At 39.5% G+C, this 15,345-nt stretch overlaps 1 protein-coding gene and 1 long non-coding RNA gene across 4 annotated transcripts in view; both read right to left on the reverse strand.

The window, feature by feature from the left end:
- Positions 1 to 15,345, reverse strand: part of sli (slit guidance ligand) — a 117,021-nt gene that overhangs the window by 67,721 nt on the left and 33,955 nt on the right. The gene's annotated exons all lie outside the window — the stretch shown is intronic.
- Positions 1,996 to 5,982, reverse strand: LOC138135602 (uncharacterized). Of its 2 annotated transcripts, XR_011161029.1 has the most exons (4): positions 2,903 to 5,971; positions 2,617 to 2,837; positions 2,367 to 2,555; positions 1,996 to 2,315 (listed from the first exon to the last, which is right to left on the reverse strand). It is a non-coding gene; the product is annotated as an uncharacterized lncRNA (long non-coding RNA). The 2 variants fall into 2 exon arrangements; XR_011161028.1 differs by having other exon boundaries at positions 2,367 to 2,837; positions 2,903 to 5,982.

Genomic DNA, 15,345 nt, shown 5'->3' on the forward strand with positions numbered 1-15,345 from the left:
CGGAGTCGCACCATCACCGGAGAGAACATCTCCTCGAGTTACGGCCAAATTTCACGCACCCAACACAGTCCAGTCAAAATTTACGATTTTTTTCTCCAAGTAAAAGTCGACACTATTCGTTGACCTAACGACGTCCTGAATATTCATAGATGGAAATAAAATATGAGAGCGCGTCCTGTTTATCAGTTTCTCCAACACTAAATAAATTAGGTGGGAATTAATTTAGTTCTTGGTGCTTACCCAAGGATTACTTCGTTACTTGGGAATTCATTAGTAGCGATAAAAACACAAAGCGGAAAGTGTAACGCTATATCCTGGCGCATCTGATATCAGGGATTAAAAGTGTGCCGCAGTCCTGGAGGATAAAGGGTTGTTCATTAAACTGCACACACGTTGTTTAAGTAGTGCTAAGACCGGCATTATTAATGCACGATAATCTTGGAACAAACAGCCGTTGCTTTCGTGAATTTTTTATCGGTGCGGTGAATTCGTGTACAGAGGAATACTTTATCCTTATCATCTCGGTTGTTATGTGAGTGTTGCTCATTATTTATGGAACGGCTGCACGGGCTCACGGCTTGATTAAGCTAATAGAAATAATGGTTTAGTTAATGGTCGGAGTAATTTTCAAATCGATTTTTGATACATTTTTAATGCAGACAGAATTAAAGTTTTTTTTCGTTTCGACCGGTAATTCCCACAATTACTCTGAGAAGTTTCGCGTTTCCCGAAAACAATTTTCAGCCAATCCTTTTTGTAAAATTTGGGAAAATTACAACGGAGATGCGGATGCGGAAGAACATATTGCTTGTTAAATTATTCAAAAACGCGAAATTTGCTTTTATGAAGACAATTTGGATACGGAGCAAAACTCTGGTATTTTTTCAATCTTGCCATCTCTGGCATTATTCCGGCTAATAAGGCGAAAACTCCGCCATAAATTAATTAAAAAGGTGCGGAAATATCACGGCTAAAAAATTAATTCATTATCGCTGCAGATGAACGAGGAAGAAATCTTTTTTCGACAACGCTCGGAAGACTTCGTTGCGCAAAGCTTCCGCTCAAATTTTCATTGCACAATTATGTTTTATTACGCTGACCTCAAGATTCATCGGATTCTTTATACAATAACTGCTGTGACATTTGAATTATATTTTCTTATTGTATTTAACCGGAGTAATAATTCTCGTGAGCGATAAAATTTATTAAACGATGCCTTATCCGGCAAAAATTGAAATCAGATAGAATTTCTCGGCCGTTAAATTTTTTATTTTTTCTTGTTGCATCACTCCATTCATATTTCGGTAATCTCGGAAAATATCTGTTTTGAATTCTTTCACGTCGACCGTGTCGCAACCTCAGAATTCGTTAACGGTCTATTAGCGATAATAAAAAACAGGAGGAGTTGGGTATTTTTGGTTGCGTAATTTTTGATTTAAACCGGTGCCCCAAGTGTGCAATATTGCGATGGTCGAACGAGCGGAAAATTCATGGGATTGTGGTCGAGTCCTGTCCAAACGCCATCCCTAATTACCGAAGCAAAGCGATTAAAAATAAATAAAACTAGCCGGCTTTTAAGCCGAAAACATAACGCCTCCCCCGTCCCGGCTTTCGGTTTAATTAAATGCGTTGCATAATTTAAAAGGGTCGTATGAATCGTGGAAAATAAATTTGTTAAGTTGATTAGAGCAAATTCTCGATTTCTATTCGACGTTCTTCCCATTTCAGGCAAGATCCTTTCACCCTCGTGCCCCCGAGGTCGGTCGGACGGTGTTGGTAACGGAATTTCTCCACCATTGCCACACATTAGCGCCCGACCACTGTTAAATATTTATGAGATTCATCTGCAGCGTGCAGTTCTGTCATTTTACAGCCTCCAGACACGCGATTACCGAACGACTTCTCTCCAAAACAGTGCAATCCCACCGAATGATCAATGAACCTATTAATTTTTCCATTACCGGTCCGGGAATCGATAAATCATCCGCAAACACGTCCGAAAAATAAAATTTAATCACATTGTATTTACCGCAGAAGACACGAGCTGTCATAAAAACGCCGTAAAATTATACTGGCAATCGGCATTGTCTTTATATTGCGCCAATAAATATGCCGGGAGTGCTAAAGAACAAGACGAGGGTGATGTTCGTCGCCGACCGTCAACGTCTCCACTTATTTTCGAAGCGAACACAATAATTTTCCAGAGTTGTCGAAGCGCAATTGATAAGACTTATCGTCTGGGAGTGAAACAAAGGGAACATTGTCTGGTGTATTGTGTTTTCTTTTTGGTGTTGATTTGGACGAGACTCGCTTCACTAAAAGGCAAATTTTAATTTCCGGTGCGTTTGTGTGCATTAGAATTTTACATGTAGTAATGAGGGTGGAGAACCCTCCGGCTGCAAAAGCGCAATCACTGTTACTCATCTTCATTGCTATTCATGGCCATTTCATATCAAATCATTGAGAGACTCTATCTTGAATTAATCTTGTTCGGAGATGGTGTCGGGGCGAGTAATGCATTCGGGGTGGGAATTGGCACTTTTTGCAAATGGAACCTCCGGATTAATTAGGGTTAAATATTGGGATCGAACAAACGGTCTCGCTTCGGGCACTCACGTCTAGAATCTTTTGACAGTTTGACGATTGTAATTTTGAGGTTATGTTTATTTTGTTTAACTACAAACAACGTTTTCGTGCATCTGGTCGGTAGAATTTTAAATCTTTGTTTCGTTGTTTTGCCAGTTTAAAGTAGGTACACGAGAAGCTCCAATTCAAATTGACGTCCATGACAGAATTTCGTTTCACGCGCAGGCGCCTCCATTAAATTTGAAAAAATTCTACAAAAACAAATTATAAACCTAAAAACATACTTGCATCTTGCATCGTATTTAATTTAATTAACTCTGTTCACATAATTATCAAAGATCCATCACAGGTTGACTTAAATTGGTTTGAAAACAAATCTCGCTTAATCATTATACAGAAACTGAAAACGACACAAGTGGTGCAACTTGTCAAATTAACGCGCGCGGTTTGAAAATAATGCAGATTTTCGTTTTTGTTAAAAGTTTCGCTACTTGTAAGTTTCAATTCTCCATTCTCGCTTGTTCATGCACGGAAACTTGAAAGTTTATTGCGTAATTGCGTAGATTGGAAATAATTATTGCGCAAGTGATAATTAAGTGAAACACTGCCACCCGAAGTTGCAGGAAACTGTAATTTCTTGTGATATTCATGTTCCATCGATATCAGTTGGCCAATTTAGATCCTGATAAGGTCAACTATGTGAACATTTGAATTTTAAATATTTTCTTCGTTATGGGGAAATCTTAACTGCGCGATCATTACGTAATAACTGACTGAAGCGACACTATTCCGTTTAGAACAGCAGTCGGAATCGACTAGGCCCCCCAAGTCTACAACAGACGTGATACTAGGTTATATGTACGGTGGCGCAAGATCTGTTTTCGTTGATATCTCAGATAATGAATCTGGCCTGAATAGATCTAGGATTTCCGGTAGGGTCCCGACAAATCGTGATAATCTCAGCTGAAAAATTCCGTTTGTGCCGGATAATTTCGTTTGGTAATTTCGGGTCTGGCACCCCTTTGATCATGTTAAATAACGAGGTAATGAGGTGTCGAAAATCGCGTGATGAAGTGTGCTAATTCAGAATTAACATCGGAACGTGAAAATTGGTCCCGAATTTGGAGGTCTTCAATTATCCGCATGCAAAGGATCTAAGTAGAAAATGTCCGTCGATGAAAGTTCGCTGGTCTAGTCGTCGGAGGCATATTTAGGACTTCCGCCGATTCGACTCGTAAAAATGACAAGTGCAGCAATAAAAATGGGATGTGCTTCTGTGGAGTGGTTATCGAGGGCCATCAATACGCGTCTTTACCAGGCCGAGCATAAAATGTGCACTTGAGTGATGGATCAGGTATTTAAACGGGACCTATTTGCATTAGGTTCAGGTTTGAGAGCTCCGGTTTACATCGATCTCCCGCTGTTCGAATTTTGTCCGTTGTTGTTCTCGGGGTTGATGGATCGCCGATCGAAATTATTTGGAATAGGGGAAAGAAAAGGTTGATTATGTTGATGAGCGGCGACCCTAGTCGTAGGTGTATCGGAAAGGTCTCCATAAAACACTACAAGACTAAATAGATGTTAGGGATTTTATCGTCATTTTTATTATAGAAAACACTGGTTGTCATAACCCGATGAAATTTATGGCCCAAAGCTACTTCCATAGAGCCCCCATCATAATTCATAAAGTCATAAAGTTGTTCGGGAAAGAAATTACATAAATACACACAGGATCGCTGCCAGTTATTGTATTTATTAGCTCGACGAAACCGGCGTCAAAGAAAATGAAGAAGATACATGAAGTCGGAAAAACCTCCGGGCGGCCTGATAGTCTTGATGCTCCCGTTTAAAAATACATCGGAAATACGATACAGACATCAATCTCCCCCAGGAAGAGGCGGTGGCCGCTCCAAGATTACGTTGTACTCGATCGGGGACACGGTCTGTAATTAGTTTTAGTTTGTTTGAACACCTACTTGTTAGTTAAACATCAAAATTCGAGTGTGTTTGTTTAGACTTCGACTCTGTTGTCTTTCTCAAATTTACAACAGTTTTATGGCTCTCCATTTCATTAAAGCTGATTAATCTGTTACGCAACTCCAAAGCTGTCTCCACTCGGTGTTGATTCTTCTTTACATCACCAGACACGACGCGGAAATAGCGAGCTTCTTCGCACGTTCCTGTTTGTTCTTTCATCTTCGAAGGACGTCGTCGGTCAATACCACACACAAATTAAAAAAAAAACGAAACATTTCTTAATTATTGTCAGCGGCTGACACGCTCATTCCTGACGTGAATCAATAAAAGCTCTTTTCGTAAATGTTGTTTCGGAAGAATTTCAGGCGACGTCGGTCCCGAGCGGCAAAATTATAAGCAAATACCTTAATTAATACATCTGACAGTGTGAAAGGTCAATTAGGATGATTTGCTTGTGTTTGTTCAGGCGTCGCCTATAAAATTGTATCCTACCCAATAAAAGCGTGCAAAGTAATGAATGGGATCGTTAGCCTGTTACGTCAGTCATAAATTATGACCTGATTAGCACCATAATCACTGTCTATATTGTACATGTTCTTCACGGGTGTCCTATCAGGAGGTGTCAAGACAACACTTGCGACAATAGACATATTTACAACTTGCCTATCTTTAAACGGTCAAGTAAAATGAGGAAAGAAATTCAACACTGCAGACAAATTCCATTTCATCATTCAGGAGTGCATCTCGCAGATGAGAAAAAAATTATAGCCCGATGTGTAATTACCGATTTCCTTTCGAAATTCTGCTGATGTTGTCTTGGAGGTGGAGCGATTTAACGCACGTCCTTTACCTGACGTCCGTTGTGGATGGGTTATCTGTTCAGGACGTGACAATGGCGATGTTTCCTGACCACAACTGCCTCCAACCTCCAATTAACAGTCTCTGCGGCGGACTGCATCATGTGGTTTATGTCCTGCAGCTTCCGAGTCTGCCGTGTGTGCTTTATTTGGTTTCGTCAACATGTCTGAGGAAATGTACGCCCGGTGTGTCGATAATAATCATCGGTTGTCGTCAGGAATTCGAACCGGACGTCCTTTCATAATTGTCATTAATTCGTTGGGGTGCGATCTTACCGACAGTGGTCCCATAAAACAATGGGCACTAGGTGTATTTATAGACGGTAATTCAATTTTAACTACTGAGTGTTTCGACATGTGTGGTCTTGGAAGGCCGTAGGATAAAAATAACCTGTTGCGCAGCCAGGACGAACTTTTTTCATGAAATTAAAAGCTCTACCTTTGATGAATATTCAATAGACTGGCGAGTTTTAATTCTCATTCGTGCATTAATTAATCTCCGTTTTACGCAGTTTTGTGCCGAAGAATGCAAATTGTTGTTGTTTATGGATTAAGTGATATCGGGGGATGTGGCGAATTCCGAAAGCGAATCGTCGTTAATCACTCGGACGCCGTCTCCATAAATAACCATCTGAAACATGTGTAAATTTTTCAGCGTGTAGCTTTTGTGAAGGGTTATTAATAATTGAAACTTTACGATTTTAGGCGGGCTGTCATTTATTATATTTTGTCATCGATTCAACAACGGTTGCATCAAAAATTTATTAACCATATACATAATTTAAAGGAGGGACACCGAACCACCGCGATTTCAATAAATCACGATTATTTATCGCGTTTTAAAAGCTCCGACCTGCAACTATTTTAATGCGACCATTACTACACTTAAAAAATCATCCACAAGAAAGAGTATGACCGCCATCGTAAATAACGATCGCGACACGAAATTAACCTCGGCGTATTTTTAAATTACTCTGACAGTTTTATTAACGTTTCATAAAATAATGAAATGCATTACGTGTATCGGGGCTCAAAAAATCGTATTAATAAAAGAACGCTTTGACTAATCCTCCTGATGGAGCTGAAGACTCGACGACTTACTCGCCCTTTGTTGTCTGACTTTTATAAATCAAATTTTTAAGGGTTTTGACGCAGGTGCACCGGGTTATGAAACCTGACACTTTTTACCTTGATAAAGTTACGTTAAAATGATAATCCTGAATTCCAGACGTCACTCGTGGGACCACTTTTTCTTCAAACGGAGACGAGACGGGTGCTTCGTAAACCAAAACCGTCCCATTACGACCACTTCCCGACTCCTTGTCCATCATTCGACCAAGTTGTAAACCGTTTTGGTAATAAACTCCTGTTCAAAAACCTTTCTCTCATTCAGAACTGCTTCAACACCGCAAAGAAAACGACAAAACCTTCAAACACGTTTTGTGATATCTGGTGATTTTTTGCAGAACGGTCCAGTTATTCATTTTTTTTTTGTCGAGAATGAATCTGCTTGTCTCACTTTCTGCGGTTCTAATTCGGCGTCCTAGAAATCCGGATAACATTCCTCCGAGGTCGCTTCCGGTCGTTCGGGTCTCGCCCATCCACAAATCGTCTTCTTGTCGGCCATTTGTCCCATAAACTCGTGTAAGAAGTAGCAATCAGCGTTTATCTTTGATCAGCATTGGGTCGGCGTGCAGAATCCCGTTCGAATCAAAACAAGAGCATTGCGAAACGCGTCAGAAGAATCGCGCTTTGTCCATCCGAGGCCACGAAGACACGCCACCAGGTCTGCCGGCGAGCAGGTTTACGGCGGGGGCGGTCGTGAACGGCGATGAAACCCGCGATTAGAAGCGTATTGTGCGGCATAAGCGGCGTATCTACGCTTCACCTGCTCGAGAGAAGACGTCCTCTTGCGAAAGGCCAATTATATCGCCCGAGGGGCACCAAGATAAGGGTCAAGTGTCTCGGGTTTCGCAGCAGATATATCGGTATCGAGTGTTGGGCTCGTTATTCGGCAATAATGGCGGCCTGCATGAAACATGAATTCGACTTGGTCGAAACAAATCGACTGAAAAATATTTACGTTTCATTTTTCAGCGTGTGCCGTTTTTTGGCTCCGGGCGAGGATCATGAATTTCACTTTGTCAGTTCTTATTAGGTAGCTCATACGTTTTTCCGAAATACCAATAAAGCAAGGCGGCAAGAATTTATGTGCAGAAACCCCGACAAGGCACTGTAACAAATTCCTGTGGGATGTGCGGATGGACTAGATGAAATATGAGAATCTTTTCATGTTGTCTGCGCCCTTTGCAAGTGACCGCCGGCGGAGGGTGCACGATTCGGGGCTCCTTTTAATAGACCGGGCCTGGTTTTCCACACAAAAAGGCCACTTTTGCCTCATTTACACAAAAATCGACTACACGAGAGGCTGCTGGGTTTGGATCGGTCTCTGAAGACGTATTTACGCTCGCTAAAAATAACAACAAAAATAAAAATAACGACGCGATCACCTAATTCCTACTCAAAATATTATAAATACTTGTCGATAAGTACCGCTAACAATCTCCCCAAATGAATTTTGACAGTTGATTTAACATAACCACAAATTTGGTTATAATCAACGCGTCGCGTAATTATTTTGCTTAAAATTACCATATTTATAAGTTGATTTTTATGATAGATTGCTGAAACGTAAACCTTAACCACCAAAACACATAATACAAAGTTATGAACTCTTCACCATCCATAGCTCGGTCGGTATGTCGGTATTACGCAACATGGCAATGTCGGACCGTAGGTTGGGCTTCAATATTTATTTTATTATGATTATTTTTAGCGAGCATGAATGCGCTTTAAGAAAATTCCAACATTATTTTGCCCATGCTCGATAAACTAATCGAAATAATCCCCGACTTGCCTTTTGCGACGTAACTGTTTGTCACTCGATTAACAAAACAATAATAATCTGACTCAAAATATGCATAATATATGTACATAATTTGAATTGATTATGAATGTATAAATAATGATTCCGAGGATTACCACTCTAATGGCATATCATCCTGACAAAAGGACGAAACATGTTATCGGTAGCCGGTAGCTGCACATATTTGTGTTGAAATGTCACTGCACCCCGTGGAAAATAATTGACTAACTCAGAAGACACATAACAGAGTGGCCGTAATAAAAGTCCAAGTTCCGAAATAGCCGCAGATACAGTATACCAAAGTTGGTGTATTGAGGTGGGCAAGATTTGTCTTGCCGAAACTACTTTAAACTTTGTCGACTCCACGAGGACAATTCTCCGGGAGACCCTCCCGACAAGATTTCAACATGTTATGATGACACCGTGCAACTTTTCCAAAACTCATTTGTTTCGCATTTAAAAAATTAACAACTCAATTTTCCACTTTTAATTTCTTTTTCTTCCGGCCGAAAACCGTGGCATCCCTTTGACACTTCCATCAGTCGGTGAATTAATTTCTGGCCTTCTTAAATTCATCTACATTTCAGATGTGGCGCCTCTTGCATTTGGGGGCTTAAAAAGATGCAAATTTCATTTATGGTCGTGGCACGTTGTACATTTTAATGGTCCTCGGAGGCGCCTCCAGATTCGATAGTTGCCGAGATAGGTAGACAGAGATGTAATAAAATGATGAGGGGGTGCCGACAGGGCGGATACGTGGGGCTGTATACCTGTCAGTTACAAAGATTCTTGTTTGGCCTGCATTCAAACATTCAACACTAACAAGGCTCACCCCTCGACGTTGCGGTCAGAAGCTCGTGCACCTTGTTAGGGAAGATCCACAACAATTTCTCTCTATGAAAATGAACGGAATTCCATTCGGTGTAGAAAAAACGGACCCTCGGATTCCGCCGACGGAATTATGCGGTCAAAGAACGGGCCAAAGCAATTAATAATAAAAATTATAATGGAGAGTTGCAGAGTACAGAGTAAACTCGACGTGTTCGTCGAGATAACTATCTTGTCGTTGGGGATCGGGATTATTGATCATAATGACCTGTCCACTCGGTTTACCTAGTTTGGAATTCGTGTTGGGATAGTCGAAATCCTGTCTCACAATCGATGTCCCGCTGCGACTTAATTGTTTGTGGTTATAGCCAGTTGCCGGTGTTATAGTTGTTCTTTCAGCTATCTGTCTCCCAATGTTTATGGCTGCTTTTACCTGTGTTTACAAATGGATCACTCCACCTGATAAATAACCGTCCCCTCAGATAACCCGTCTCGTTTATAGTCCCATCCACCAACTTCCGTTACTTTTACTTAATTATTTAAAAATTATCCAGCAACCCTTCCTCGTCGGCGCTATTACTGCCGTCATTCATCAAGTCGAGCTTTCCCACAAAATCCCATTTGACCAGTTGTTGCAATTGAGATGTGTATCTACGGAACTGGCCCTTAATTTAGGACCTCTCATCGATTGCCCCATAACCCATTAGCGCAGATTGACAGTTGGGTTTCGCTTCCATTACCATCTCACCAGTTCGATATGTTTTTCCCCTTAATTTACAAACTTTGCCCTATCGGTATATTAATGCGGAGAAAGCTCGCCTCCTGATATTCTGTTAATGCGGTTAAGTTTTGCATTTATATTAGGCACGAAAGCTCGACGATCTCATTTGTGCGATGGCATCTTGCATTATGGAACTATCACAAAATTCCGAACGCTAATCTAGATCAGGAGCCATCAGAAATGGATTTCTTGCCGCCTAATATGCATCAATAAATTTTATTTATGAGCGGAATTAAGATACTCGACACGAGCTCCGAAAATGTTTCGACGCGCCTTTTTCAAAGAATCTCTCTTCTTCATCCACAGTTTTCCAAGTTTGCAGAACGAGTTTTAATTTGACGTCTTCTCGTGGGCTTTTACAGAAGCTGGTGGTGCTGAGCAAGTCTGGAGATAAGATAGAGCAAGCTTGAGACTTGTCTAGACACACATCCGCCATAACCGTATTTGTAGACATTTTTCTGTGTTTTCCTTTGATCCGTCACATTTTGCAACGATTCTTTTTTTTTATCTCTGGTGCGAAACTAGACGGCAAAAGCAACAATAATAAGACAAACGCGCCTTTCACACTCACAAATAGATAATTTCGCGTGAAATATATTTACGACGAATAATCTTTGTTTGCATCGCAAGCGATTTGACACTTTCCTCCGTCGCTTTTGTTCATCGTCGAAAGAAACATTTTATGACGCCGATATTAATCGTATTATGTACCAAAAAACAAAGAAGCTCGCCAGAAAATCTCCCTTCATCTTGGTGTTCTGAACTACATAGAAGAGATAAGGTAGGCGGTTAAACTGCGACAGAGTAGATTTAATCTTCACTCGACAACCACGCAAGAAAAAGACACACAAATGGAGGAAATGTGGAACCGATCAGATAGCCACATGTATGTAAGTACATACGACAGACGTGACAAAAAGCCATAAATATTCGACTAATTTAAGTGTCACGATGATTGATCGGGTGAAGTATCGACTTCAAATTAGAACTAAAGCGGTGATAAGTGATAAAAAACAAGAGTTCGAGCCGACCCACTAACGAACTGTCATCCCGAAAAATATCAGATAACGCCGCAGGAACACCCCCGTGGATTAATTAAATCAAAATTTCACTTTTCAATTGTGTTGGTGCTGCTTGGGTGCACCTTCTTATCTTGTCCTTCGATCGCCTTTACATTAACTAAATGAGATTAAAATATAAATAATCTGGTAAACCGGCAAATCCTGTCCTTTTACGAACGCACAAAATTAAATACGATCGCTCCCGAACACGGTCGCAATTAAGATCCAAAAAGGAATTCCTGTGGGCGCGTTCGTCCACATTTTCAGATTGTGACAAACTGCCCTCGCGCTGTAAAAATTACTCGAAAACGTGTTGTTAACTTTGGTCGGACCGCACAGAAAGAATCCAATACTATTGGGGAATAAAAGGAATTGATTCGAATGGTCGCGTTATTTGAAATCCAACGGATATTACATTTTTCCTTTGAACTCGGGGCTAAATGTATCATGTTTGTGTCGCGTTTCCTGAAAAGGAGCTCTAATAAAGTCCTCGGCTGACTAAACTAGAGACAATTTCCCACAAAATGACGCATTTTTGCTAACAGAACTGGTTCTTCGGTTGACGTCTTCATGTTCTGCGTTTGTTCTGGACAACCCCTTGTTGGTCGCCGAACCATTGGACCACAATCTCCCGATCACACACTAAGCCGTTTAATTTTCTGACGTTTCGATAAATCGAATTAGTTGTTTTTTATGCGAGTTCGTAAGAGGATTATGCAATGGATAAAAGGTAGGTTGCTATGTAAATTACAGGCTATAGGGAACAGGCCAACCATTAAAAACTGCTAGAGAACCCTTCTAATATGTAACAAAACATGTGATTATGTAAATTGGGGGTTAGAAGAGTGGCCTGGGCAAATCTCCGATGAATTATAATGCATATTAATGAAACACTATCCCCGTAGTCACCTTGTTCACGCTTCAGGTGAAAACGCATTAAATGTGGCAAGGCTTATGGAAATGCAGCGCTTTGTTGTTCAATTACTCGCAATAATGAAACGTGGCCGTTGGTCAAACCAATATATTAAGTCACATTAACATATTGTTGCAACGAAAGCGACCAGCAGCACCGAAAACTTCACATTCGGCAATATTTTCGAAGAGTTTTCCACATCCTCTCCATCAGATGACTGCGGTGGAAATACTGAATATTTAATTAGCACTTTCCGGACTCACCGCACGATGCATTTCCAGGATGCGGAGTGGTACTTACCTGAAAAGAAAAATAATCTTCGTGAAAATTATTATAAAAAGGGATTAAAATAAAGCAGTATGTACGTAACTACGTTACGTTAACGTAATCGCATTATTTCATAATTTAAATCTTGTTTTTGACAGAAGAATAGAGATGACTTTCATGCAATTTATACATCTAGTTATCTTTGCCCTTGTAAAAATACGATGTGCCGTTCTACAAAAAAAAAGGAAGGCAGTATCCCAACCTCAAAATTCCAAATGTGATTTATTGCGAAGGGATGAGATCGGAAATACTCCTCAATAATCTCAATCTTCCATGGTATACATTTTAATCGTTTGTTAATTCAATTCAATAAATTGCAATATGTAATTGTCAATTTGATTGATGATATTTATTGACAGAACTACCGTGCCTTTAAATAAATTCGGAATTAGAGTAGGCTCTGATTTATATATTTTGTCTATTAACGGTTGGTAATAGACGTTTAAACACGTTAATTGGTGCTGTCCAAGATCACTGCTGTGCCTTTAAAAAGTCCATGTTCCCAACTTCATAATAAAATCAAAGCCTACTCTAATTCCGAATTTATTTGAAGGCACAGTACATGGCTACTCCAAAAAGAGTAGAGCGGTACAGGAAAATTTACATGTGAAAAAATTGCAAAGCTAACTAAATGATAATCATTTTGTTCCACACTGTACATATAATGTATCTCTAAAAGAACATATATCAAGAGTCCTGTGGAATTCGTATTATAATTCAAAGTTGGAAGTGGATCAATCAAAAAGGTGAGGAGTTCTGTAACTAGTAGAGAAAAAAAAACTTTCAATATTTGGACCAATTTGATATTAAATCGCTATAAAGTTAGCTCCATCACACAAATTTAATTGAAAAAAGTTGATCATGCTCAATCATAGAATATTAATTGTAGATTGTGCCTACCGAGTTTCAGAATTTTTGGACAATCGCAAAAATGGTAAGTGTTGGACCACCCTGTATACATATGTATTTGATTTTTGCCGTTCTGTAGCATATTGTGGTACCAAACAGAAAAACATAGGTTATGTAAGTTCATTAATGACAGGCCTTTACTAAAGACTGTTGTTAAATGAAAAGTAATAGAATATAGACAAAGTGAAGAAAATCACAAGCAAAACAACTAAGACGTCGAACGCACAATTGATTCTAAGATAAATAATTTGACATTTAACAAAGAACCTCATAGAAAACTGAGATCCAACTATGTCGAGCCGTTGAAGCCGTCAAATCAGATGTCAACTGTCAAATGACAAATTATTAAATAATGTTAGCATCAGTTGTGAGTTCGACGTCTTAGTTGTTTTGCTTGTGACTTTCTTGAGTTTTTCGATATTTTAATTATTTTCGTCTTACAGTTTTTGTTAAAATCCTGTTATTAATGGACTTACTGTCGCGAGCAAAAAAAAACTGGTCGTCAAAATCAAACTTTGGCACAATAGAAAATGCTCCATTGTAAAACGGTCGTAAATATCATAACCTATCATCATGTTATATGACGTTAATTGTCATTTTTTCTCATTTTTTTGACACTTTGTTGACATGGGCATAATCAGGCAAGGACATTTTTTTAATTTGTGACAATCTAACCAAATTTTGAAATGACATTGACGACCAGAATTTTTTGCTCGCGACAGTACATAATCTACAGTCCACAGGACAGTACATTCTTTTATAGATACTTTGTACTTTGTATAAATATAAAAAATAAAACATTTCGTTATGTCAAGTTGGCTATGTCTGCACCTCGACGTCGACGCAACTGACTTCATTTCAGTGTTCAGGGTGACGTCATAAAGTAAGGTTAAGTTAATAAATTTTAATTTACAATAATTAATTAATGCCGTATGTAGAAGAAATGTGTGCGATGGGGAATAAACTGTATATTTACTCCCTCGCCTTAAATACTTAATTTTTTGAATGATTTTTTTTTCTTCAGCTTCGCTTCGGTTCTTAGGGCCACGAATACGACCTCGAGCAGATACGGTATGTGCTTTCAGGTTTGAAAACACCGACGAACACAGTTTAATGCTCCGTGTAAAATCCAGACGCTATTATGATAACTTTGTAGACAACTCCTTTGAACCAGTAAGTGTCTGATAAAGACATGCACAAGACCTAGAAGCAGCGCTGTAATTCTTAATAAATTACTGGAAACAAAGATGTTGAAGCCATTTTCGTTAAACTCTTCGGAACTCTGACTCGACTGTAGTTTCTAAGGATGAAAAAAAAAGAAACGCGGATCAGTCTTTGTGGCAAATTAACGTCCAGACTGATTTAAAGAGCTGAAATACCTCACCGGAAGTCACTATTAAAGTATGTCTTCTAAAATTGTTCCGCTCTTGCTTTTAAACGTTTCCTCACTACGTGGTAGTCAAAGGGGACTCGTGTCGTACTCGTTAATTTAAAATAAAAACCACCGTCGCACCGCTTCATATTTTATGCAAGAAGCATTGCTCGTGTTTTATTCAACAACTGTGGACTCGAATATAATGCATATTTCTTCGGATTAATGGCATGAATTTGATTTGATTTATTTTTTCTTCTCGAAATATTATCAACACACAACATTTTCTCTCTTCACGACCGAGATAAGCGCACTCTTCTTTGTGAGAACCATATGGTAATGGGTGCATAATGCAACATAAGAGCGCATCGTCCCATCAAGCAACTGTTGTTAAAATGGAGACTCGAATTCCTTCGTTCCTTAAACGGCGACTCGGCTTTCACACTAAAATATTGACAAGTCTTTTCAGAAAGCAGAGCCAGTTGTGGGTTTTTTGCTACCGGAAACAAATCAAATCTTCTTGCAATAAAAATTTGTCTTTGGACTGGATCTCTGCTGATCGATTCTTGAGAGATTAATATTGTTGATTTACAGCGAAGATGTAATGTTCGTGTTTGACGGATGCCTCCTCCAAATCCTGCTGCAAACAGCAATTCGTGTGTGCGCATCGAATGTAAATCATCGAAGGCTTATCAACACGTGTCTCTAAACATGTTAACGGTTTGCATTTCGAATTAGAATCGAAATGGATAAATGGAAGGTTGGCGAGTGCATCGAACCGACCTCTTGCACAACAACATTTTTCCAG

Source organism: Tenebrio molitor, chromosome 7, assembly GCF_963966145.1.
Source record: "Tenebrio molitor chromosome 7, icTenMoli1.1, whole genome shotgun sequence".
NCBI lineage: Eukaryota > Metazoa > Arthropoda > Insecta > Coleoptera > Tenebrionidae > Tenebrio > Tenebrio molitor.